The sequence below is a fragment of the Dermochelys coriacea genome, chromosome 28 (assembly GCF_009764565.3).
Source record: "Dermochelys coriacea isolate rDerCor1 chromosome 28, rDerCor1.pri.v4, whole genome shotgun sequence".
NCBI classification, from domain to species: Eukaryota; Metazoa; Chordata; order Testudines; family Dermochelyidae; genus Dermochelys; species Dermochelys coriacea.
Genome location: NC_050095.1, coordinates 4,105,621 through 4,132,932, shown reverse-complemented (window position 1 = coordinate 4,132,932; position 27,312 = coordinate 4,105,621). Strand labels below are relative to the sequence as shown.

General features: G+C 49.9%; 1 protein-coding gene and 2 non-coding genes across 8 annotated transcripts in view; 1 reads left to right on the top strand and 2 right to left on the bottom strand.

The window, feature by feature from the left end:
- Positions 1-27,312, bottom strand: part of LOC119849376 (zinc finger protein 420-like) — a 3,142,523-nt gene that overhangs the window by 1,679,472 nt on the left and 1,435,739 nt on the right. The gene's annotated exons all lie outside the window — the stretch shown is intronic.
- TRNAT-AGU lies at positions 5,421-5,494 on the top strand. Its single transcript has one exon. It is a non-coding gene; the product is annotated as a tRNA-Thr (tRNA).
- Positions 25,322-25,395, bottom strand: TRNAT-UGU. Its single transcript has one exon. It is a non-coding gene; the product is annotated as a tRNA-Thr (tRNA).

The following is a 27,312-nucleotide window of genomic DNA, read 5'->3' as shown; positions in this document are numbered from 1 at the left end:
AAATGGCTTGTCTAGTTTTTGTAAAGTCCAGCCACGAGGAAGTTTGTGTGGAAGGTTGGTTCTTTATGAGAGTATCCAGTTTTGAGAGCTCATTCTTAATCTTTCCCTGTTTGTTATACAAGAGGTCAGACTACATTATTTTAATTCTCTCTTCTGGACTTGGAACCTGGGATGCAAACTGCTTAAGTCTCTTAGCCCTGGTCTACTTTGGGGTGGGGGGGAGCCATCTAACTTAGGCAACTTCAGCAATGTAAATAACATAGTTGAAGTCGATGTACTTAGATTGACTTACCGTGGTGTCTTCACCACAGTGAATTGACTACTGCCACTCCCCCGTTGACTCTGCCTGCACCTCTCGCAGCGCTGGCGTACAGGAGTTGATGGGAGAGTGCTCGGGTCTGGATTTATTGCGTTTAGATGAGATGCGATAAATCAATTCCCACTGGATCGATTGCTGCCCGCCAATCCGGAGGTTAGTGAAGACTTACCCTTAGTCTCTCATGAGAAGAGCACTCATAGCAAGACTTCAGATCAAGCTTTTGGTACCAAGCTATAGACAGAGGGACTACAAAGCAGAAATGAATAGTAAGTGCCGTTAGTCCTCATGCTGATGTGCACAGACAAAGTGTGAAAGAAGAGTTGCAAATGTTTTTGCTCCATGGGCAATAATGAACTAATTGACAACCTGAAAAATGTTGAATATATGTCATTGTCGGAGCATTGAATCACAGATATGTGAAATTACTTCCTCTCTTTGTTCGCATTTCAAAGTTTATGAGGGGAGTTTGACAAAATACACAGGTTTAATTGAAGACACAAACTTAAAGAGGAAACATCAGAACTTATTGCAGCTGAGATAATAAAGGTTCTGAATAAGTATGGAAGCAGAGAATACAAAGAGAAACTTTGGTGGTCAATACAGTAATACAGTACAATATGGAAGAGAACATTTGCACACCAAAGTAAAGATGAGCTTAAAAAGGGAAGTGATAGGCCTTGGATGTCCTGCTCACATCTTGCACTAATAGACTGAATTACAGGGGATACTAGCCTGGTAGACATTCAGAGCCTTCTAAATAACAATTTTGGATATTTTCATATATTCACTGTTTGTTTGGAAGGACTGCAAAGTTTTTATGCGTCTGTGGGACAAGAATATCAGAATATCCTAGGTTTCAGAGTAGCAGTCGTGTTCATCTGTATTCGCAAAAAGAAAAGAAGTACTTGTGGCACCTTAGAGACGAACAAATTTATTTGAGCATAAGCTTTCATGAGCTACAGCTCATTTCATCGGATGCATTCAGTGGTAAATACAGTGAGGAGATTTATACACATAGAGAACATGAAACAATGTTTCCCATACACACTGTAAGCAGAGTGATCACTTAAGGTGAGCTATTACCAGCAGGAGAGCGGCAGGCAGGGGGGTGGAGGGAGGAAAAACCTTTTGTAGTGATAATCAAGGTAGGCCATTTCCAGCAATTGACAAAAACATCTGAGAAACGGGGGCGGCAGGGTTAGAGGGGGATAAATATGGGGAAATAGTTTTACTTTGTGTAATGACCCATCCACTCCCAGTTTCCATTCAAGGCTAAGTTAATTGTATCCAGTTTGCAAATTAATTCCACTTCAGCAGTCTCTCTCTGGAGTCTTGTTTTTGAAGTTTTTTTGTTGAAGTATTGCCACTTTGAGGTCTGTAATTGAGTGACCAGAGAGACAGAAGTGTTCTCCAACTGGTTTTTGAATGTTCTAATTTTTGAGGTCTGATTTGTGTCTATACTAGGATACATATCTGTTGGAAGGTTATTACAACGAAATGTAATATGGCCTGAAAATTTTTAGCATGCATAGAGGACAACGTTCTGATTCATAAAGCTGAGGAAACAACCGGGAGATTATCCATTTTGGATCTGGTTTTGACTAACAGGGGTAAATTAGTTGGGCATGTGAGGGTGGTGGGGAACTGAGGAGAGAAATTATCATGATCTGATAGAATTCAAGATCCTGTGGAAAGGAGGATATGAGAAGAGCAAAACAAGAGCACTGGACTTCAGAAAGGTGGATTTCAACCAACTCAGAGAAATAGTTGGCAAAGTTATCTGCAAATGTGATCACTATGCTCTCTATTCCTATATCCAGGTAATTAATGAAGATGTTAAACAACATCAGGCTGAGAAGAGGAGGTTAGACTAGATGACTTTTGTGGTCCCTTCCAACCCTATGATTCCATCATTCTATGCCCACCTCTGCTCACATTTGACTCTGTCTTTCTAGAGAACGCACAAGACCTCCATCGGTAATCTGATTAATCCATTGTTAAGGGAAAGGCTTCTCTGCAGAGGAGCATTGGAAAAAAGTCAAACCATGAGCCTGGAGTTGATGAAAAGGCTGCTGTGACGGGCATTGGCAAGGCGGTTGCTTGGACTGTAATTGCTGCAACACAAAAACCTGTGCCACACGTCTTTGTGATTCGCTGGGTGTGTCTGCGCACAGAGACCCTGACAGTGCAATCTCTGTAGGTCTTGCAGGAAATGGAGAGTTTCTCTCCTTTCACCTTCCCTTTAATGGTCATAGATGAAAAGTGGATCAGTTAGAAGAAAAGTCCCAGAGAGCGGCAATGCGGCTAATCTGACCAAGGCCCTCTTAGTATATAGGTCTGTTTGTTAGCTTGCAATCGAATTTTGGGTTTGATTTTTGATACTCTTATATCCTTGCTAATATGTATGAACAAAGAACAAAGAAACTGTATGTTGCTTCTGCCCAGCCAGATGGGTTTGTAACTACAATGGAAAAGTGAAGGGATCGAGTTAAAGGTATGGTGAGAGTGTAATATGTGAGCATACACTGGAAGGCTGCATGGCTCCCCTCTCAAACCAAGGTAAAGCAACCAGTTGGGAGGACCAAGGAGCGGGGTGGGCGGAGACATAGGACACACTAAAAGCCAAAGAACAGCCTGGCCTTGATCAGTACACAACCTCACTTCTTACCCTCCCATGGCATAGAAAAGAGATGGTACCAAGTCCCCACACTCACAACCCCCCAAAACAGAACATGACCATAAATTGTAAGGGGTGGGACCAAGGGCGTACACTGCAGATATATTTGGGCCTCCTAAGAAAGAGGAGGGAGATACAGGGACACGGATAAAGGCTCTGTGATGTCAGACCTGGGAACACAACACTGGGAAACAGACTCACCTGGCATGTGGACTATGGATATTCTTCCTTGAAACTAACCCCAATAAACATTGATTGCCTTCTCTCTGACTGCTGGTCTCCTGATTTCTGCCTGTGTGACAAGAACCAGGGCAGGGGGTGAAGGAAAACCCCCTAACAGATAAAAGCTGAGTAAAGAGGAGAGTCAGGATCCAGCACCCAGTGGTGCCTGGCTGAATGGGTCTCCTCTCCCCACAGCTTGGCGATCATTTGAGGAAATGGAGAAGACTGCCTTTGTCGAGCTGTACATTGCTTGCAAAAGAAACAGGTCTTTTTGGTGACAAGTCTTGAAAGGAGGCATCAGACAAATGTGGAGACAAGAAAAATGTCCCCACAACTGAACTTGCATCTGTGGATGTTGAAGCCACAACACAGAGGTCTAAACACTGTATGACCACGGCTGGTGTCAGAAGAGTCTCTACCACACTACTAAAGCTTTTTTCCACCAGCAGAGGACTCTGTGCACAGAACTCCCGGTAGCTTGACGTCTGCAGGCAGTGGAGAACTCTACTTTGGCATCTCTTTGTCTCTTTTGTGGCGAACATCTGCAGTGGCTGTTAAAAGGCCCCTAGATAGTGATCTTTGGGAAGAGCTGGCTGAAGAGCCTTCCTACGAACCAGGAGAGCCTAGCTTGGCCTGTCAGTTCTTCCTTGCTGAACCTAGTGTCTCTGTTGGCTCCTATTTTGTATCTCTTTTCATAAAAAGAAAAGACCTGTCAACGCAATCCTTCTAAGTGCTTGTGCAAGACAGAGAGAGCCTTCCTTGTGGCTAAGTCTTGGTGTAATGGGGCATGTCTCACCACTGAGGCAGCTCCTGCTGGCCATCCTGGGAATTATTTGGACTACTCCAGCAAGCTTTCTCCTGATTGGCTCTCCCAATAAATCCTTTCCTGATTGGCTGGATTATGCGCAGGCTTTCCAAGGCTGCCTTAACCTTTCTCATGCCTGTGTGGGGCAGCCGCCTCACCACACTTGGAAAGTGGCAAATGAGAAGTCTGGAGCTGATGGAAAGGTTACCATGACTCACAACTGAGCCGAGGTTGCTGTGACGGTCTCCCACAGTATTCTTGCCAGCAAGTAAAAGAAGTATGGGCTGGATGAATGGACCATAAAGGGGATAGAAAGCTGGCTAGATCGTTGGGCTCCACAGATAGTGATCAATGGCTACATGTCTAGTTGGCAGGCGGTCTCAAGAAGAGTGACATACGAGTGGGTCCTGGGACCAGTTTTGTTCAAAATCTTCATTAATGATCTGGAGGATGGCATTGATTGCACCCTCAGCAAGTTTGCAGATGACACTAAACTGGAAGGAGAGGTAGATACGCAGGAGGATAGGGATAGGCTACAGAGGGCCCTAGACAAATTAGAGGATTGGGCCAAAAGAAATCTGAGGAGGTTCAACAAGGACAAGAGCAGAATCCTGCACTTCGGACGGAAGAATCCCGTGCACCGCTACAAACTAGGGACCGAATGGCTAGGCAGCAGTTCTGCAGAAAAGGACCTAGGGGTTACAGTGGATGAGAAGCTAGATATGAGTCAACAGTGTGCCCTTGTTTCCAAAAACGCTAACGGCATTTTGGGCTGTATAAGTAGGAGCATTGCCAGCAGATCGAGGGATGTGATCTTTCCTCTCTATTCAACATTGGTGAGGCCTCATCTGGAATAGTGTGTCCATTTTTGGGTCCCACACTACAAGAAGGATGTGGAAAAATTGGAAAGAGTCCAGCAGAGGGCAACAAAAATGATTAGGGGACTGGAACACATGACTTATGAGGAGAGGCTGAAGGAACTGGGATTGTTTAGTCTGGGGAAGAGAAAAAGGAAGGGGGATTTGATAGCTGCTTTCAACTACCTGAAAGGGGGTTCAAAGAGAATGGATCTAGATTGTTCTCAGTGGCATTAGATGACAGAACAAGGAGTAATGGTCTCAAGTTGCAGTGGGAGAGGTCTAGGTTGGATATAAGGAAAAGCTTTTTCACAAGGAGGATGGTGAAGCACTGGAATGGGTTACCAAGGGAGGTGGTGGAATCTCCTTCCTTAGAGGTTTTTAAGGTCAGGCCTGACAAAGCCCTGGCTGGGATGATTTCGTTGGGCTTGGTCCTGCTTTGAGCAGGGGATTGGAGGAGATGACCTCCTGAGGTCTATTCCAACCCTGATATTCTATGATTCTATGAAGTGGAACAGTTGAAAGCACCTTCTCGAGGTAGGCACCATGGCTTAGCTGGCTATAGCACCTGTCTAGTAAAAAGGAGATACTGGGTTCAACTCCCAGTGGTGCCTTACTGTGTGGCTTCTGGTCTCCTTTGCTCATGTTTTCCTATGCCTACCTAGGAAACAGAAGAGACCTCCCTTGGCAATCCAAGTAATAGCTTGCTAAGGAAAAGGCTTCTTTAGACAGAAGTGTTGGAAAGAATCAAATCACGAGCCTGGAGTTGATGGAAAGGCTGCCGTGACGGGCATTGGCAAGGGGGTTGCTTCGACTGCGATTGCTGTAACACAAGAGCCTGTGCCACATGTCCTTGTGATTTGCTGGGGATGTTTATGCACTATTAGGATATAGATATTCAGGCCTGTCTGCAAAGGCCTAGACTCTAAGAATTTCAGTTGATGTTTATTATTTAGCTAGTTCTAGAGGTATAAAAGAAAGAATCAAAATCACTGTCTGACTGTATAAGGCCTTTTTTCACTGTGACAGTCGGAGTCCCTGTTCTTAGGCTAAGGCCTCTGGCTAAGCAACAGAGGCAGCCATAATCTGGGAAGCAACCAGTCACCTCCTCACATCCCAAGCTAGTCACATGGAAATAAGCTGCTATTGGGCTGTTAGGAATACAATCCTCTCCTGATAATGCCTATCGCCTCCAGAGAAAGGGAAGTGCCTAGAAGATGTAAAAGGAAGCTTAGTTTGAATGCGTCCTGTCTGGCAAGCACTCACTTATCAATAGCTGGGATGTGTAATCCTCATTTCTGTGTTCCTTCTATCACTGGAGTCTCCATTTCCCTATTGTTTGTCTGTATCATCTCTGTCTGGTTCTAGAATAGCAGCCGTGTTCATCTGTATCTGTAAAAAGAAAAGGAGGACATGTGGCACCTTAGAGACTAACTCATTTATTAGAGCATAAGCTTTCATGAGTGACAGCTCACTTCATCGGATGAATTCATTGGAAAATAGAGTGGGGAGATTTTATGTACTGTGACAAAGCTCTGTCCTTCCCTCCGTGGGTCCCGTGTTTCCTGGTGGATTTCGCTAGCCTCAGAGGCTCACTGTCACCCTCCACGTAACCCTTCTTTCTCTAGAGACAAGGGTCACAGTCTACTGAGCCATTTTCATCCTAAGCCAGTGAGGGAGGTGAGGAGAAGTTATCCTTCCTTGCACGGTCTCCGTTGTCTCCCAGTCTCAGTGATTAATCAGGGGGAAAAGGTGGGGGGGGGAGCCCGGGCCCACCCTCTTCTCTGGGCTCCAGCCCAGGGACCCTAATAGTATCAGCTATGGTAGCTGACCTTTTCGAAACATGACATGTACAATTTCCTTGGCTACTTCCCCCACAGCAGCCCTCACTTCCTTAAGCTCCACTTCACCCTTACCTCAGGGCCTCCTTCCTTGTGCCTGATTTGGTGTGTGCTATTCAGCCTCTCCAACAGCACAACCTCCTCCCACAGCTCCTGACATGCACCCCCACCTGACTGACTGGAAGGCTTTTAACTTGTTTCAGCCAGCCCCTGATTGGCTTCAGGTGTCCCAATCGACCTAGCCATCTCCCTGCTTTCTGGAAAGTTCTTAATTGGCCCCAGGTATCTTAATTGACCTGGAGCAACTACCATTTCACTTAACCTGGTACCAGGGATTTGTTTAGCCTGGAGCTAATCTATCTCTCTCCCACTACTCTTCCATAGCCTTCTAGCCCCGAGGATCTGCCCCTCTGTGTAGCATGCCGGGAGAAGCGGGAGGAGCTCCGGGCCCTCGAAGACCATCGGGCCAGAGTGCCTTTGTCCGATCCCGCATCTGTCTCCTTTGGGAGATGGATCGCGGCTCCTGCTTATTCTACAGCCTGGAGAAAAAGAGCGGGGCCAAGGAACATATCATCTGCCTTCTGGCTGAAGATGGCACCACCCTGACGGTTCCGGTGGAGATGTGTGGGAAGGTGAGAGCCTTCTAGGCAAGCCTTTTCTCCCAGGATCCAACCGATCCTAACGCTTGCAGAGTGCTCTGGGAGGAGCTCCCTATGGTCAGCGCGGCCAACCGATACCGGCTAGAGCTGCCTCTCACTCTGGCCGAGTTCTCGGAAGCCCTCCGTCGCATGCCCATCAATAAATCTCCGGGCATGGACGGGCTGACCGAGGAGTTCTACTGCGTCTTCTGGGATGTCCTCAGCCCAGACCTAGTCACCGTCTGGGCCGAGTCTTCGCAGAGCGGGGTCCTCCCTCTTTCATGCAGGCGAGCCTTGCTCGTCTTATTGCCGAAAAAGGGGGACCTCTGCGATTTAAGAAATTGGCATCCCGTCTCGCTCCTCAGCATGGACTACAAAGTCGTGGCAAAAGCAATCTCGCTGCGGCTAGGGTCCGTGCTGGTGGACGTGCTCTACCCAGACCAGACCTACGCTGTCTTAGGCCGCAGCCTCTTCAACAACCTATGTCTGGTTCGGGACCTTTTGGAACTTGGGTGGAGGAATGGTCTGTCATTCGCCCTCCTGTCCTTAGATCAGGAGAAGGCATTCGACAGGGTGGATCACGGGTACCTCCTGAGCACTCTGCAAGCATTTGGCTTTGGACCCCAGTTTGTGGGTTTTCTCCGGGCACTGTACGCCTCTGCAGAGTGTTTGGTCAGGCTCAACTGGACCCTGACCGAACCGGTCAGCTTCGGGCGAGGAGTACGGCAGGGGTGCCCGCTCTCAGGCCAGCTGTATGCTCTGGTGATTGAGCCCTTCCTCTCTCTCCTCCGAAGGAGGTTGACAGGGTTGGTGCTGCGGGAGCCGGAGCTGTGACTGGTCCTGTCAGCGTACTCTGATGACATACTCCTCGTGGTCCAGGACCCGGGCAACTTGGCGTGGGTAGAGGCTTGCCAGGCCATCTATTTGGCAGCCTCCTCCACGCGGGTCAACTGGCTCAAGAGCTCTGGCTTGGTGGTAGGGGACTGGTGTCAGTCGAGCTCCCTCCCACCCGCACTTCAGGCCATCCGTTTGAGCACGGGTCCGCTGCTCTATCTCAGCGTTTATCTTTCTGCCATGCATCCGTCTCCATGAGAGAACTGGCACGGTTTAGATGGCAGAGTGCTAGAGCAGCTCCAGAAATGGACAGGACTCCTCCGGTGCCTCTCCCTTCGAGGGAGAGCACTGCTGCTTAATCAACTAGTCCTGTCCATGCTCTGGTACCGGCTCAACAACCTGGTCCCCGCCCCAGCTTTCCTGGCCAACCTCCGGACATCGATTCCGGAGTTCTTTTGGTCAGGACTGCACTGGGTCCCTGCAGGGGTTCTCCATCTACCCCTGGAGGAGGGAGGGCAGGGGATGAAATGACTGTTTACTCAGGTCCATGTCATCTGCCTGCAGAGGCTCCTGTGTGGTGCAAGTACTCCGGCATGGAGCATACTGGCGTACGCCTTCCTGCGCCACTTCCCATGGCTGCGATACGACTGGCAGCTCCTTTATCTCCATCTGAGAGGTCTTCCGCCAGACCTCTCCGGGCTGCTGGTCTTCTACCAAGACCTCCTCCGGACCTGGAAACTCTTTTCAATGATCTGGTCTGTTGAGTCCACCGAGGGGGCAGATATCCTCACGGAGCCCCTGTGGCACAACCTCCAGCTTCGTGTGCAGGTGGCGGAGTCCCGCTTGGTGCACCAGAGGTTGGTCCTGGCAGAGGTCACAAGAGTCGGAGACCTCCTGGACTATGACCAGGGAGACTGGCGGGATCCCCTGACGCTTGCTGAGTGCATGGGGCTTTCCAGACCTTGTACTTCCCGGTGCATAATTCAGGAGGTGAAGGCCGCTTTGCTGCTCGCTGCTCGGGTTTATCTCGACCAGGTCCTGCACGAGGGCATGCCCCGCCAACCCCCTACCCCAGACCCTCCGGACCTTTCAATTGATCCTTGCCCCATGGACGCAACCGACCCCCTCATCCCTTCACTTTAAGCCGGCTGCACGAGATGCAGCCGGTCTGCTTCCAAACCGCGCCAAGGAAATATCTATACACGCTCGTGCTCCACACCCTTCATGCCCTCACCCTCGTGTCCCGCCCCGATACAAAATGGCGGGACCTCCTGCCACCTTTGGAGGGTGAGGAGCCCCGGTGGGCCAGCCAATATTCCAACGTAGTCCCGAGACCCGCCAGGGATGTCAGTTGGAGGATCCTTCACGGAGCCGTGAGCACAGGCATGTACTTGGCATGGTTCACCTCAATCCCAGACACCTGCCCCTTTTGCAGCATGAGGGAAACCCTGGCACATCTATACCTGGAGAGTGCCAGGCTGCACCCCCTATTCCAGCTCCTCACCAATATTTGATGTCGCTTTTGGTTGCACTTTTCCGCTCACTTTCTTATCTATGCACGCCCTATCCATGACCCCACAAAGTCCCGGGATCTCCTGGTCAACCTCCTCCTATCCCTAGCTAAATTGGCCATCTATAAAACCAGAGTGAGGAGGTTGGCAGATGGAGTCTCCTGTGATTGTGGGGCCTATTTCTGATCCTTGGTCCATTCACGTATCCGGGCAGAGTTCCTCTGGGCGGCATCCTCTGACACCCTTGATGCCTTTGAGGAGCAGTGGGCGCTGTCCAGGGTTCTCTGCTCGGTGTCCCCGTCAGGTTCCCTTCTTTTGACCCTTTGACCACACTCCTGTCCCTGTTCTTTCATTAGTTGTCCCCCGGAATTTTTTGGTAGCCAGGTCCTGTGGATCCGCCTTTTTAGGACGGGGGGGGATCCTTTAGCGGTGGACAGGCTTTGCCCGCCAACTTCCCAGATCCCAATAAGACTACTCTTCCATAGCCATCTGGCCTTGCCCCATCACAGTACACAGAGAACATGAAACAATGGGTGTTACCATACAGACTGTCAAAAGAGTGATCAGGAAAGATGAGCTATTCCAGCAGGAGAGCTAAACGTATTTGGACAGAACGACGGATTTCAGCACATCATGACGTTCCATAGAAACTTACATGGAATGCTTTGTATGAAATAACACAAGCATATATGAATGATGAATATGTGGGCTACGGGGGGATATTTAGAGGAACATCAAGTCACAAAAGCCTCTAGAGATTGGCCTTTGGGAAGACCTGCCTGAAGAGCCTTCCTAATAACTGTGAGCTCCTGGCTTGGCCTGTCAGTTTTTTCTTGCTGAACAAAACTTATCTGTTGGGCTCCCTTTTTTGTAGAGCTTTATCATGAACAGAAAAGAAGTTCTTGGCCAATCCTTGAAAGTCCTTGTTCAAGACACAGAGAGTCTCTGAATTGGGGCAGGGAGTAGGGGTGCGGGAGGAGGTCAGAAGGGTGGTGCTTAGCTTGGGCGGTGCAGCTCCCAAACTGACCTGCACACACTCCCCTCTGGCAGTGGCTCTTAGGCGTGGAGATGTGGGGGGCAGCTGTGGAGTTTGCACTCGCGCAGGGGCAGTGTGCGGAGATGTCCTCCCCCGGAGGGGCCACAGGGACATGCCGGCCACTTCCAGGAATGGTGTGGCATGGAGAGAGGGGGGCAGAGGGCGCAGGGAGCTGCCTTAGTGCTTCTGGCATATATCCATGCATCACTTGTGGGGAGGCAGTGGGTCTCCGTGGGCTATCTGGGCAGGGGCAGTGCTAGAGGTGGCTTGGTCCACCCCTGACCTCCTTTCTCTGGACTTCTGGCTCATCTTACTGGCTGCAGGAATTTCAGGGTGCAGCAGCGCAGGGAGTGGGAAGGGAGAATCTCAGCGGCCGCCTCCCCCACATAGAGAAAAACGGCTTGACCTGTTGGCCAGAGAAATAAGTCCCCAGGCTCCAGCTTGCCCCATAGGACCCAACTTGTTAATCTGCCAGAATTATTTGCAGTCAGGATTTTCCCCCAACAGGATCCCACAGCAATTGAGGGTCATCTCCAGTACAGGCCACACAGGAAGGCTTAATGCTTGAGCTGCAGCACATGCTGGGCAGTCTTAAGTCTGGGCTCCCCAAGGCAGGAGAAAAGCAGATGAGCTGGCCCCTGGAGGAGCAGGCTGGGCCTTCTTGGATCCCATTCACTCACAGCCAGTCCCCTGCCCTCACTCTCAAGTCATCAATGATGCCCCCAAGTTGGCCAGAAAGGAAACGCAGTTCTCACTGGAACTAGTCCACCCATGGCTCGCAGGCAACTCCCAAGACCATCACAGCACCCCATCTTGGCCAGAAGGGAACCCACTTGGACTCTTTTCCTTCCACCCACAATCCCGCTTCTTCTCCTGGGAGGCAAGGAGCCATCCCTGGGCTGCCAAGAGGCAGGCACAGGATTCTGCCTCTCAGCAGCCAACCGCACAACCATGGGTTCGGCCCTCGGAAGGGCAGGCCGGGGCTTCCTGGATCCCAGTTGCTCCCAGCCAGCCCCGCCTCCAAAGCCATCAATCATGCCCCTGGGTCAGCCACAAAGGCCTAGTGGCTCTCACTGCCCCACATGTGGCTGGGAGCCTCTCAAGCCCATCACCACACCCCCAGCTTGGCCAGAAAAGAGTGCTGGCTCCAGCCAATTGAACTCAGCTTTGCTTCTCTTCCTTTCACCCAGAATCGCCCTTCATCTCCTGGACTGCAAGGAGCCATCCCTGGGAAACCAGGAGGCAGGCACAGGATTCTACCTCCCAGCAGCCAACTGCACCTCCCCAGGGTTTGGCAGAATGAATGGTCATGCTCTACTAACCCCACTTACCTGCTCAGCTTCTTCCATGCCTTCCTCAGCATGACTTTCCTCTTTTGCCCCATTCCTCCTCACTTCCTTCTTTGGCAAGTCATGCAAAGGAGGCCAGCAGGACAAGCCGGCCTCTTTAGGCCAACCTCCAAGGGCAGAGGAGGCCAAGCCACAAGGCCACTGGCCTAGATCCTCCCGCTTTCCCCAGCTGATTCAAAGACACTTTCTCAGCTCATTTTACCACCCTCTGTCCTGCATGTCTTGGGGTTATCCCAGGGACAGGCCAGTGGCAGAAGGAGGAGCACTTTGCTGGACAGCTAGAGGAGTTGGGAAAAGTACACTCTCATATTGCTGCCTGGTTTGGAACCGGGGGCCTTTTCCAGGTTAAGCAAAGGTGATAAACACTACACTACAGAAACTCCATCCTAATTCTCTGCCCCGCCCCACGCCCTGGCATACCCCCATGGGAGAACCTAGAGAAAGTGGTGGCAGCCCTTCGCTAGCTCAGCTGGTAGAGCAAAGTACTGGAGCCGGCCCTTACGTCGGCCCTTGTGACTCCATCTTGAAGAAGAGCTTCTTTTTCTTTCCCTTGCTGAGAAAGAGCAAGAGAAGAATGAAAGCTCAGGTGGGCCAATTCGGTGCACAAGCCCACGCTGACTTTTCCTGCTGCAGAGCCTGAAATGAGGGACTCGTGGCAGATAAAGGCAGCGCTGCACTTCCAGAAAACAGCCCTCTCCTGGACAAAGATGGATAAAAAGCATACCACAGCCTGGGATTGAACTTGGAACCTCTACAATTTCAGCTTAACGCTCTTCCAACTGATCTACTTGGCTTCTTTTTGGCATTCTGTGTCTCATCTTGAAGCTCAGGTGCATTAAAACATACGTCCAATTGAGGGCCAATGCAAGACTGACATTGCTTGCTATTTGATCACTTGAAAATGCAATTGGCCCTTTTTGGGCTCTCTAAAGCTGCACTTCAGTTCATGAGGGGAAAGGCGAGAAAAGCGACCATTGAACTAAAGGAGTAGGGTTAACACTCTAATGCTGTCTCTTAGTGTCAAACTATTTAAGACTGGTCCACCCTGTTAGTACGTTTCAGTTCCTTTTCAAGTTTCAAAGTTTCCATTTACTTAAAGAAAATGATTATTTATTTGCTTCTATATGGCATGAATAAACACAGATGTACAGATCCTATCATGTAAATTTATCATCTTATAAGACAAAGAAAATCATGCATCCAATTTGGGCATCCAAATAAGAAAATGAGCTACAAATGCCATAAAAATAAGGTATTCAATGGTTGAACATGGGGAGGGGAGGTCCCGAAGATGCTTCTTGCCTGGGGTACCATTTGGTCTAGAGGAGGCCCTGTCAGGGAGAGCAGGAGTTAGTTACACATGTCTATTTTCAGGCTGTAATCTGTGGGCACCCTGCTCTGTGGGAAGAATTCCGGTAGCCCACATTGAGGGCTGGAACAGGCCCCTGATTTAGGAGGTGGCTGCATGGTTTACGGTTGTCTGATGTCTCAGCAAATCTGTCTCTCTCGAAGCCTACAATCTCTATCCCCAGAAGACTCCTGCACTGCCTCCTCTTCTTTCACATTTTATAGAAAGGAGCAGCATCAAGGGTTAGGGATGAGCCATAGGGCACTACCTGGGTGGCTTTTTCTCTTTACTTAGCCATGTGCTATAGCTCAGAGAGTTTTTTTAAATGTCTCTCCTCCCACAACCTGGGAAAGGGGAAGGATGATCAGGTTCTAGCTTGATTTGATTGAGGATCACTGGACCCAGAACCATTCACTGCCCTTTCCTAGAGAAACCTGTGATACACAGAACGGGGCTGAGATAAATGCGTGCTGAAGTCAAGAATTGCTTCCCTGGAATACCAGCAGTATTGGGCAGCTGGAAATCTCACCAAAGGAGATGCAGTCTTGGTGGTTGTTGTGGAAAATTAACCACGCATTGTGTTTGGATCAGAACAAGCCTGAGGTCAGGCCCACTTTATTACAAGCATATGCAGGGAGATTCAGCCACAATGTAGCTGCTCTTCTGAATGGAGGAAATACAGAAGCTTATACAGCTGAAAACCACAATTAGTCAAGCACACTTCCACATTAGTATTTTTCCCCCAATGAAGAAAACTTAACAGTACTTTACCTTATTAGGAATATAGTGAAGGCAAGTTTTCCTGTTATTGACAGGCTATCCTATTATGGTGAAGGACTTTCCTAACACTAGCTGTTGCGGTTACATTTCTCAAGATGTGCTATTGGAAATTGCCTTACAATGGAAAGTTTCCATGCCCTCCGGTCACCTACACACTTTCGCTTGACCAAAGTCTTTGGCCTGCTTAAAGTTTTCTCCTACAATCCCCCCCTTTGGTGCCTACTCGGCACCATCTCGGTCTGAACTTCCCTATTCATGAGCCTGTTAATTTTCTCCTTTTCTTTTTCCTCTTGTTCTGCCCAAACTCTATCATACATCTCTTTTACAATCATCAGTGCCACCTGCTTTCTTGAATCGAGGTTAGCAGATTTTTGTTTTGGCCTATGCAGTTAGAAATGCATTTACATAATCCTATGCTAAACAGCAGTAAAAGCAATAACATTCCCATGGTGATAATTTGAGGTGGTTGGCATTATTGTATAGCCTTTGTCACCAAAAACAATACATCAGTCTTGGTACGCAAAGTAGATATTCTCTAGGCAGTATAAAAGGCATTCTTTTTGGTTGGATACATATTCTGGAACATGTGAATTTGTGCCTGTAATTGGGAAATTTTCTGAACCTCCAATAGGAGTGAAAGGAAATTTTGGAATGGGTCAGGTACTAAAGTAGTCCATTTAAAGGGTATCTGGAAGCTAAGGGCTAATTGTAGAATTTGATCTGCAGGCCAATAAATGAGATGATTGCCTGTAGCTGTGGTGAGATTAAAATGTCCATAATTCAAGGTAGTGGCCTCAACATGCAGCCAGCTATTAGTAGCTTGGAAAAGTAGGTGTCCTGTCAGGGTAGTTCCGTGTCCCGTAACCTCCCAACAAATCTTGTCATAAAAATTGACAACCTCTGCTGGTTTTAGTTTACCTACACACTGAAGTTGAGGGGGTTCTCATGGCCAGAGTGTCCATTGGCTTCCAATCCCTACCCAACTGTCAGGCATTCTTCCAGGAGCACTGTCTACAAATCGGTTGGGCATACCAGGTAGTTTAAGTTCCCAAAGGTCTCGGTGAATTATCCAATCCCACATGCATCCTCCCCACGGACCCGGCAGGATTCGGTAGGTGGGAGCCCATATCCTTCTGATTGGCCCATATGCTTGGAAGGAGGACTGCGAACATCTGTATTTCCATTCAGAAAACTTCCAAGTATGTCTTCATGGCCACAGATTTCATGGAACTCCTGAGGGCAGTAGGCCTTTAAGGGCAGTAGGAGGTTTATCTTCTTTTTCTGAGGTTGTATCTAGGCTCCTCTCCAAGGTCTGGAGAGGCGTCACTGGTGCTGTTATTCTGGTTACCCCCTAGGGCTGAGTCTGTCTGTTGGAAGTCCACAGAGTCCGGGTCCAAAGGCGGTGTTGCCTTTTTGCAGTGGGAGGTATGGACGCAAGTGACAAGTCCTTTGCACTTGACCACTGTGCGGGTAGTCAGCAGGATCTGGTAGGGACCTTTCCAGCAAGGCTCCAGGGAAGTCTCTCTCTGGTGCACCTTAAGGTAGACCCAATCTCCAGGCTGTAGCAGGTGGCAAGGAGTATCAGCTGGTTCAGGCAGGGCACTTTTCACCTGTGAGTGAATAGACCTAATGCAACAACACAGCATCTGACAGGATGTCATAACAGTGTCATTGTTTAGTTGCAAATCCAATTGATAAGGGGATGGGGGAGGGGATACTGGCATTCTCATAGGCCTGGCCATAAGGATTTCATGTGGGGACAGGCCATGTTTACATAAGGGTGTGCTTCTCATGTATCGGGGCTTGGACTAGATGACCTCCTGAGTTCCTTCCAACCCTGATATTCTAGATAGATGACGGTAAGGGGCAGGACATCCGGCCACTTGAGGCTGGTTTCAGCACAGATCTTAGAGATTTTTTCTTCAATTCCCCATTTTTACGCTCGACCACCCTCGCGCTCTGGGGGTGATGGGAACAATGCAAGTGTCGGGTAAAGTTAAGGGCCTTGGAAATGTGCTGCATAATTTGACCTGTATAATGGGTAACACAATCGCTGTTAATAGAAAGGGGCAGACCAAACAGGGGGATTATGTCTTTTAACAGTCTTTTAACCACTGTGATGGAATCGGCCTTGGCACTAAGGTGGCCAGATGAAACAAACAAAATATCGGGACACATGGGGGAAGCAGCCAGAATCGAGTTGCCGAAGTAAAAAAAAAACGGGACGTGGGACAAAGAACTAAAAAACAGGACAGTCCTGATTTTATCAGGACGTCTGGTTCCCCTCCTTGGCACAAGGGTAGGCCTCTATCCATCCAGAGTACGTACAAACACAAACAAGGACATATTCATAAGAACAACATTTTGGCATATTGATAAAATCAATCTGAATATTCACAAAGGGTCCCTACGGGGTGGGGTGTGCAGCTGATTGTGTCCATTCTGGCCTGCCGCTATTGTGGACTAAGCAGATAGGACAGGAACTGCAGTACTGATGTGCCAGGATGGAAAAATTGGGGGCATAGCAGTATTGCAGTACTGATGTTATCATCCCCGCTTTGCTAACGTGCGCAGTGCCATGGGACACGCATCAAGATAGAGGAGTAAAGCCTTGGGTGCCACTAAGTGGCCATCTGGGGAATGCCAAAAGGCATCAGGATGTAAAGAACATCCATCCAGCCTCCAGCTGTCCTTCGCAGGCTCTGGGGTTGACTCTTGCCTAAGAGCTCAATCTTGAAGAGAGTCAGGCATGGAGGGGGACTGTGTAATAAGAAAAACAAAGTCAAATGGAGCCGGCGACCCGGAAAGGGCCACCTTTTTGCCAGTAGCATCTGCCAAAGCATTTCCTCTGATAACATTATCATAAGGCTTCTGGTGGACAACACATTTTACAATGGCAATGGAAGAAGGAAGTTGAAGGGCAGAGAGAAGAGCATCAACAAAAGGCCCATTACTAAACCTCGCCCCCCCGATGTGAGAAATCCATGGTGTTTCCTTGGCTGCCCATAGTCATGAACTACCCCAAAGGCATAACGGGAGTCTGTATAGATAGTAACAGATTTGTCCTTGGCCAAAGTACAGGCATGGGCAAGGGAGACAAGTTCCGCAACTTGGGCTGAGTGTGCTCCCGGGAGGGAGTGGGACTCAACAGGCTCATGTTGGGAGCAAACAGCACAGCCAGCCACGAGCTGGCCAGCAGAATTTGTAAGACAGGACCCATCTACATAGAACAATAGTTCAGGATTGTAGAGTGGAGTGTCTATCAGGTTGATTCCAGGAGTGGAGAGTTCTGTTGATACGGTTCAAGAGTAATAAGGCTCTCCATCAGCCGCAGTGGGAAGTAGGGAGGCGGGGTTGAGAAGAGGGCAGAGGGTAAGAGTTACATTGGAGGCATTTAAAAGCAGCATTTCATACTTAGTCAGTCTGGAGTTAGAGAGATCCTGGGTGGCATTTTTCAGAAGGAGGGCAGTCACAGCACGCAGAACTGCAACACCTAGGGTGGATCCAAGACAAGGGTAGCAGAAGCCTCCACAAGGGTGGCGGCCGCTGCTACTGCCTGTAGGCATGGAGGGAGTCCAGCCGCCACAGGGTCCAAAGGTGAGCTATAATATGCAATGGGCCATTGCTTATCCACATGAGTTTGAGAAAGGACCCCCAAGGCTATTCCCTTATTCTCATGGCAGAAGAAAGTAAAAGGTTTCTGATAGTCTGGTAAGCCCAAGGCTGGGGATCTGGGAAAAGCTTCTTTAATCTGCGTGAAGGCTGCTTTGGACTCACAGGAACATGGAAGGAGCTCTTGGACCTTGTCAAGGGTTAGGTCTTGCAGGGGCTGGACAATAGCTGCATACCCGAGGATCCATTGTTGGCAGTCCCTGGCCATGCCTAAAAAGCCACTCATTTGCTTTTTAGTGGTTGACCTAGGGACCTGGAGAATGGCCTGTACTCGTGAAGAGGACAAGTGCCTCTCTCCAGCTGAAATATCATGTCCCAAAAAATGAACCCTTGGCAGACAGAGCTGTAGTTTAGCCTTGGAAGCTTTGTGTCCCTTCTGGGCTAGTACTTGCAGTAGTACAAGGGTCTCAGTTTTAGAGGCTTCCATTTCTGACTTCCGGCATGAAAGAGCCTGGGTGGACAATTTTTTGCCTCCCTTGCTCAAGGCCTCTCTGGTCTTTCTGGCCAGCCCTACATTTGCTCATCAAGTTGACACCAATGGTTTGCTGTAGACCCAGAGGCCTTTCTTCCTCCAGACTGTGGGGCCAGTGGGCATGTGAGGAAGTTGCCCCTTCAGTCCCACGCAGTAAATGGCCCTTCCTAGGAAAGCTACAGTTGGACCCTGGAGCAAGGGAGGGGCTGGGGGTAAACTGCAAGCACAGCAGGGCTGGGTAGGGGGTAAAGAGGATCCCCCCCTGCCCCTGCCCACATGGAGTGGGTACCTACCCTCTCCCTGATTCTAGCACATTCTCTTCATCTCTCTCTGCACTGAGCTGAGGGTGGGGGTGCACTGAACACAGGGCTGGGGATGCAGGGTCTGGGAGGGAGTTACGGTGATGGAGGGGGCTCAGGGTTGGGGCAGGCAGTTGGGGTGTGGAGCACTTGCCTGGGGCAGCTCCTATTTTGTGCAAGAGGTGCAGGTGGGAATGTGGGGGGGGGTGTTCACGAGCTCCCATTTGTTGCTCAGGATATGAGTGGGGATGTCGGGGGGGGGGTTCCTGGACTCAAGGCATAGGGTATGGTGGGGCTGGGGGTGTGTTAGGGGGCTGCAGGAGTCGGCGAATGATTTGTTTCAACAAGGAAAATGAAAAATATTCATCTGGAGTCTACCTGAATTATTATTATTATTATTATAATGATTAATAGGTTATTTGTTTGGCTAGATAGCAAGCAAAACAACAAATGATTTGCACAGTTCTGTTTGTACCCATGGTCCACAGTGGGAACATGCCTAATTTCTTCTCTGAGGCTCTAGAAAAGTTTGATTCATGTTGATGAAACATTCCTTTTACTGACTAGGAATTGAACCCAGAGCACAACAGTGAGAATGTTGAATTCTAACCACTAGACTACTAGCCAAGTGCTACCTTGTCATTCATACTAGCCTTTTTCAGGCATCTTTTTCTAAAAACGGGTTTCAGAGTAGCAGCCGTGTCAGTCTTTATTCGCAAAAAAGAAAAGGAGGACTTGTGGCGCCTTAGAGACTAACAAATTTATTTGAGCATAAGCTTTCGAGAGCTACAGCTCACTTCATCGGATGTATTCATGAAAGCTTATGCTCAAATAAATTTGTTAGTCTCTAAAGTGCCACAAGTACTCCTTTTCTTTTTTTTCTCTAAAAAGTGCACCTCTGGGCTTGCACTGACTAAGGACAACATCTGTCAGTGGGGTTCAGAACGGGGACGGCTCATGTTAAAGGAAATTTGGTTACTGGATTTAAGATCCTGAGGGAAAAGAACATTGCCCATCTTATTTGGGGGTGGGTCTTTTGCTCATAGTTTATGTTTCTGTATTGGGGCTGCTTACATGACTTCTACTAACCCTGGGCTTACATTGCAATGTAGACATACCTTTAGAGAGCATCTATAATGTTATAAAAGCCCTGCAGCTCAGCTGGCCTGGATCATCTTACTTGGGCTCCTGGGGCTCAGGTTGCGGGGCTAAAACCTGCAGTGTAGACATTTGGGCTCAGACACCCTCACCCCTCATGTGGCCTCAGAGGTCGGCTCAAGCCCAAGCATCTACACTGTAATTTTATAAACCTGCAGCACAAGCCCGAATCAGCTGATCCAGGGTTTGAGAAGAGAGACTTGGGTGTGTTAATCGCAGTGTAGACATAATGTTAGGCTATGTCCACACTGCAATGAAAAACCCAGGGCTGACCCATGCCAGCTTAGGCTCCCAGGGCTTGGGCTGTGGGGTGGTAAATTTGCAGTGTGGCCATCTCGGCACAGGCTCGGTACGGGGCTCTGGGACCCCACAAGGTTGGGAAGGAGTTTAGGAAGCAAAAAAGGTAAAAGGGCAGTGGAGTATTACCCAGGACTCAATGGCAGTTCTCCATTGAGCCATCTGCTTTGGGGCAGGGACAAAAACACGTCCTGCTGCATTTGTTTGTGCAAAGGTTGATTTATAAATTTCATTCTCAGACACGGTGCATGAAGCAGGACTCCACAATGAGCCGCCCACAGATTCTGGCAGCCAAAATGAGCCATTTGGTAGGAGAGCTCAAAGGGAGTGGGGTGGCCATGAGGAGCCGGGAACATTGACCTATCAGCTCTTAACTGCCAAACTTTCAGTAACTCTATTATCAGTGCCTGTGAGTGTAATTTAAACCATAAGAAGTTATTTTAAAATAATTATATGGTTCAGGCGTGTGAAAAACACACTACACTCCCTCAGGTGCCAGCTTTTGGCTGGTTTACACCCTGCACTGCCACCTCTGGTGACAAAACTGCCCTGTTTTGGTGACAAAATAAAACCACCTCGACGAGAGGCCTAGAACTTTTTGCACCAAATTTAAAGCGATAAAGTGTCAGTGTAAACGCTGCCGGTCATTATATCACCATAACTGGCCTCCACCAGTATCCCACAATGCCCGCTGTGAACTCGCCTGCCTTGACTTCCTTCTACAGAGGCTGGGCCCCTCACCTTTCGTGGCTCTGAGAGGTTCTGACGGCTGAGCCTGCGGCTCTTCTCCGGCAGCCAGGAGCAAATCGCTGCCGTGGGATGCTGCTCCCCCCACTGCGAACACAGAGCAGGGTGACAGAAACTTCCTTATAGTCGGGTGGCCACCGGCATCTGAACTGTAGAACCCCATGACACCCCTTTCCCTAAGACCCCTCACTCACTCTGCCCCTTCTCCCTGAGGTCCCAACCCCACACCGCCCCTTCTCCCTGAGGCCCTTCCCTACCCCCCAACGCCAAACCCACAGAACACTCCTTCCCCCCAAGACTCTGCCTTGCCCCTCCTCCATCCTTCATCCTCACAGCTATTAAAAAGAGCTGGGCTCATGGCCCTCTAAACCCCCCTCTTCCGGCACCCCTGACACAGAGCCAGGCAGGCAGCAGCATGTGTGTGTGTGTGTGTGTGTGTGTGTGAGAGAGAGATGGCTGGGCTGGGCTGAACTAGTGAGAGAAGCGGGGGCTCATGTCAGGGGTGTCCCCCTCCCTCTGCCTCAGGACTGGTTGCTTCCAGCAGGTGTCTGGACTTAGAGACAGCGTGCCGACACACTCACTCTTCCCCAACACACACACTGTCTCTCCTCACACACACGCTCCCTGCCCCACCATGCACACTGCACTTGAAGAGCAGCTGGCTATCTAGTAGGATGCATATAGAACAATGGGATAGAGAAACCTGCATCATGTGTCGCTGTACCGACACATGAGGCATTGCGAACCCTTCCCAAAGCACCCTGAGGCCAGTTGCCCAGTGGGATAGCTACCCACAATGCACTGCTCTCTGTGGTGATCCAAGAGCTGCTAGCATGGATGCGCTCGGGTAACACAAGCAGAATAGTGTGGACATGCAACAGTGGTTTAATTAAAATGCTTTAACTAAAATGTCATAACTCTCTAGTGTTGACATAGGTCTTGTCTCACTCTCAGGCTGTCTGTCACTGGCACCAGAGCCACGAAAGGTGAGGGGCCCAGCCTCTGTATCAGGAAGGCAAGGCAGGGGAGTTCACAGCAGGCATTGTGGGATACTGGTGGAGGCCAGTTATGGTGATTTCATAACCGACAGCATTTCCACTGACACCAAACTAAAGAGCCACAAGTTCCTCCATAGTTGACAAGATTTCAACCTGCGCAGGGAGACTCCAACAGCTTTCTAGGCCATCACCTTAACCACTTGGCCACAACTACTTGACTAACACAGATTTTTCATGACACGCTACTTCTGTTCTCACTGAGTGATCATTTCCTATTGTTTGTTCTCTTCATTTATCAAATATTGATGTGAAATACACTCAGATTTTACCTCGGATCAAGAACTGATATAAAATCCCTCTGATTTTCAACTTTCCTTTCTATGCATACTTAATACACATCAAAGGCAGAGACCTCTGCCTGTCTGGGTGTTCAGTGGTTCCCAGCTGGTAACAGGAGAGTTGGATGGACCCTTTTCTTTTCTCCAGCTGGGACCAGATGAGGAGATCGCTTGGAGTGCAGCGTGGGTCCAGAAGTATCCCAAACCCCATGACAAATGGTCTCTGTGAGGGGTTGCTTCCTGCAGTGGTAAGATGTAGCCACCTCTGGGGTGGATCCCTGATGGCTATTGTTTGCTAGTGACAGGGCCTGGAAATGTCTTAGCTATTTTGTCCCCTCCCTGCCTTCCATTCTCCTGTTAAAGAAGCATCCCCCAGGGCTCCCTCTGCCTGTGTGACTGGCCAGCAGGGGGTGGTGATAACTTTCTATCCACTTATCAGATGCTGTGAGGTAACACGGTGCAGGGGAGGGGGGTCTGTGTGTGGAGACTGAGCTGGAGCTGAAGGGGCATTGTGGTAGGAGGAGGCTTCTGGGTGGGTGGGCAGGGGGTACCCTAGTCAGGTTGGTGGGTTCTGGAGGTTTGGGGTTTTGGGGAGGTGGTTCTGATGTGCCCAGCCCTGAGGCTATGGGTCCTGGAGGAGAGTATCACTGGGAGCTTGTTGTCTGAAGAACAGTGGGGGTGGGCATATCATGGGGAGGTGGGGAAGGGGATTAGAGGGTGTCCGGTGCTGTGCCAGGGGCTCTGTCATGGCCAATGCACAGAACTGGGGGAAGTCCCCTGTGCTAGGTCAGGGGATGCCAGGCAAGCAGAGTGAGGGGTCCTGCTGTAAAGCATCAGGGGGGTCCCAGGGAAACTGCTGGAGGACAGGTGCGGGTCCTAGGCAGGCAGTGGGGGAATCCCAGGCAGGCAGTGAGGGACTGAATTCTCGGGGGGGGGGCGGTGTATCCTGGGGGGTGGTCCCTGGCTGCTGGGGGCTCTTGTTGGGGGGAAGTCTTTGGGATTCCCAGCCTGGCAGTGATGGTCTGGTGGGGGTTCCATGATCGGTGGGGCTCTGAGGGGTATGTGGGGTCCCTGGCTAGGGACTCTGGGGGCTGGGTTCCTGGTAATATTTGGCAAGTCCCTGGCTGGGGGTCTGGACTCTGGGTACTGGGAATGTCTGGGGGCCCTTGGCTGGGGGCTCTGGGGGCTGCTCTTGACCTTGCTCTTTCTCCCTGATCAGCTTGTGACAGGATCCTGGGGGCATTCCCCGACCACACCCAGTCACCGTGATAACTTTCTGTCCACTAAGCAAACACTGAGAGTGTGAAATCACAGATTTTGCTTTTCTCCTCTCTTGAAAACTGCAGGAACTTCTGGTTCCGTTGGGAAAATTCATGCCCCCAGTCCTTGTCCTAGATCTGGGGGGTGAGGGAGGTGGGAAGGGTATTAGCACTGCCACACAATGGTCTCTTCCACAGCATTCTGGACTCATTCTTTCTGAAATCTGGTTTCATTGAGACCATTGTTACTCCAGAGTCACTGCAAGGACAGACAAGGAGTGACTCCAGATGCACAGTGGGGTAAATGAGATTAGCAATTCTCCCTGTGAGAGGGGCTCTCATTAGCTGCTCTTCCCAGAGAGCTAAAGGAGGGAAGGCTGCTCAAACGCTCTGTCCCTCTCTGCTCAAAATACTGGGATTCAGCTTCCTGGGTCAGACACTGCAGCCTCCATTGTGATCTGGGAGACCAGGCTTAGCAGCTGCTACTCCCCACTAAGAAACTTTCTTAGTTTCTTCCAACTTGCTAGAAAGTTCCTTTGCTAGGATGTGAGTCAAGCAGTGTCCATTGTCTCCGGGCTGTCTCGGAGAAGTCTGCATTGTACACGGTTCCTGGGATAGTCCTTGAGAGTGTGGATACCTTTGCTGGGCCAGCAGCTAGTCTCGCTCCTCCATTGTCACACCTGAAAGGCTGGTGGTGGGCATTTCCCAGCCTCATCACATATTTCAGTAACACCCCCAGAGCAAAACTCCACCACTTCCCAGACAAGGATAGCACACACCATCCATCCAGGTATTAGCATTCAGCAGATCATGATTCTTACAATGATACCTCACGAGACACATGTTGTACAAACCATATCATCATTATATGACAGTGGTGACTATGGGGCTTCCAGGGTGCTGCTTTGAGCACAGGGTGCCACACCCGGGCTGACATTGCAATGGAGACGTACCCTTAGAGTCCATCTGTCCCGGGATAAAGATGGCAGCAGAGCTGGCCAGGGTCCCCTGACTTGGGCTCATGGAGCTCAAGCTGCGGGGCTAAAAACGGTGGTGCAGATATCTGTGTTCACCCTGAAGCCTGGGTTCGGAAACCCTTACCCTTCATGGAGCCTCTGAGGTTGGGCTCAAGCCCATCTGTCTCCACTGTCATTTTATAGTCCTGCAGCCCAAGCCCCATAAGCCTGAGTCAGCTCCCCCGGGCTTTGAGACAGGTGCCCTGGGTGTTTTAATCACTGTGTAGACATAACATTAGGATACATCTATAGGGCAATGAAGCACCCTCGGCTGGCCTGTGTCACATTAATCAGGGTCATGCGGCTTGGGCTGTAAATTTGCAGTGTACTTGTCTTGGGCTAGGCTCAGTACCCAGTTCTAGGGGCCCAGAAGGTTGGGTGGGAATTTCGCACGTGGAAATGGTAAAACCGCAGTGAAGTATTACCCTGGAGTCAGTGGCATTTCTCCATTGGTCTGTCTGCTTTGTGGCACGGACAAAAACACGTCCTGCTGCATTCGTTATTTCAAAGGGTGGTTTAGGATTTTCATTCTCAGACATGGTGCACTAAGCAGGACTCAACCCTCAGCATAAACAAAATGAGCCATCCACAGATTCTGGCAGCCACAATGAGCCACTTGGTGTGAGAGCTCAGACCCTCCCCTTTCCCAGAGGGAGGGGGTCATCTGTGACAGGACAGGACCACTGACCTACGAGCTCCTAACTCCCAAACTTTCAGTAACTCGATTATCAGTGACTGTGAGTATAATTTAAACCATAAGAAAAAACACACTGGGCTATATCAGAGGTCCATCTATCTCTTGTCTTCTGACTGTAGCCAATACCAGGTGCCCTAAAAACCACTCAACAAGGCACCACTGGGAGTTGAACCCAGGATCTCCTGTTTACAAGACAGGTGCTTTAGCCAGCTAAGCCATGGTGCCTGCTGCTGGCTAAGGCCTGGTGTCTACCCACACCTGACTCCTTGCCAACCCCACCGGGCCCTGACAAGCATTGCTTGTGTTTGGATTCTGTAAAGCCGAGGAGCAGCTGAAGTTTTGCTCCCAAGGTGTGTGTGTGATTCTTTGGACAGGTCTACGCTACAAAATTAGGTCGGTGTAATTACAATACTTCGGGGTGTAAAAAATTTACCACCCCCCGCCAAGCAATGCAGTTATATCAACCTAACCCTGGTGTAGATAGCACTGGGTCAGCCGGAGGCATAGCCTGGGGAGATGCTCGGTTAGTGAAGACCCAGAGAATAGGTGGCCCGTAACTCTTGCATTTGGGGAGGCTGGGTGTGAACAGGGGAAGCTCCCTAGAAGTTGTGGAGACATCGGTGCCTGGACCATGGCACTGCCCCCCTCACTCCACCCCCCTCGCTTCTTCTCCTCCCTCTGAGGCCCCACTTGTGCCCCACCCTCTCTCCCATTTGGTCACTTCCCACCCCAGCTCTGCCTCTTCTGCTGAGGCCTGCCGGTCCACCTTTTGTCACCCCTCTCCTCCCCTCAGGACTCTTCGCCTGCTGCTTGTGCCTCTCCACCCCCTACCGCAAGGTCTGCCCACCGCCCACACCTCTCTTCTCCTCCCCTAAGACCCGCCCTGCCCACCGCCCACACCTCTCTGCCCCTCCCCTGATACCCGCCCTGCCCACCATCCACACGTCTCTACCCCCTCCCCTGAGATCCACCCTGCCCACCGCCCACATCTCTCTTCCCCTCCCCTGAGACCCGCCCTGCCCACCTCCCACACCTCTCTGCCCCCTCCCCTAAGATGCCCCCTGCCCACTGCTTGCACCTCTGCAACCCCTCCCCTGATACCCGCTCTGCCCACTGCTCTCACCTCTGTGCCCCTCCCCTGAAACCCACCCCATCCACCTCTTTCTTCATGCTGCTGTTGTTATTACGTGAAACATCAAGGATGGAATAAGAAGCTGAGTTTACTCCCGGGTGAGGGGGAAAAAGCAGCCACCAACCACCCGGCATAGCTCAGTGCCCCAGAGAAAACCTGCCCCCTGTGATTGGAATCACCTATGTGCTGGCGATATGATGGAAAGGCTCTGTCTGAATTATCAGGGAAGGAAATGAACAGCAATCTACAGCAACATAAGAACGGCCATACGGGGTCAGACCAAAGGTCCATCCAGCTCAGTATCCTGTCTACTGAAAGTGGCCAATGCCAGGTGCCCCAGAGGGAGTGAACCTAACACGTAATGATCAGTGATCTCTCTCCTACCATCCATCTCCACCCTCTGAGAAACAGAGGCTAGGGACACCATTCCTTACCCATCCTGGCTAATAGCCATTAATGACTTAGCCTCCATGAGTTTATCCAGTTCTCTTTTAAACCCTGTTATAGTCCTAGTCTTCACAACCTCCTCAGGCAAGGAGTTTCCCAGGTTGACTGTGCGCTGAGTGAAGAAGAACTTCCTTTTATTTGTTTTAAACCTTATACCCATTAATTTCATTTGGTGGCCCCCAGTTCTTATATTATGGGAACAAGGAAATAACTTTTCCTTCTTCACTTTCTTCACATCACTCATGATTTTATGTACCTCTATCATATCCCCCCTTAGATTCCACTTTTCTGAGCTGAAATGTCCTAGCCTCTTTAATCTCTCCTCATATGGAGCCCATTCCAAAGCCCTAATCATTTTAGTTGCCCTTCTCTGAACCTTTTCTAATGCCAGTATATTTTTTGAGATGAGGGGACCACATCTAGACACAGTATTCAAGATGTGGGCGTACCATGGATTTATATAAGGGCAATAAGATATTCTCCGTCTTATTCTCCATCCCTTTTTTAGTAATTCCTAAGATCCCGTTTGCTTTTTTGACTGCCGCTGCACACTGCGTGGACGT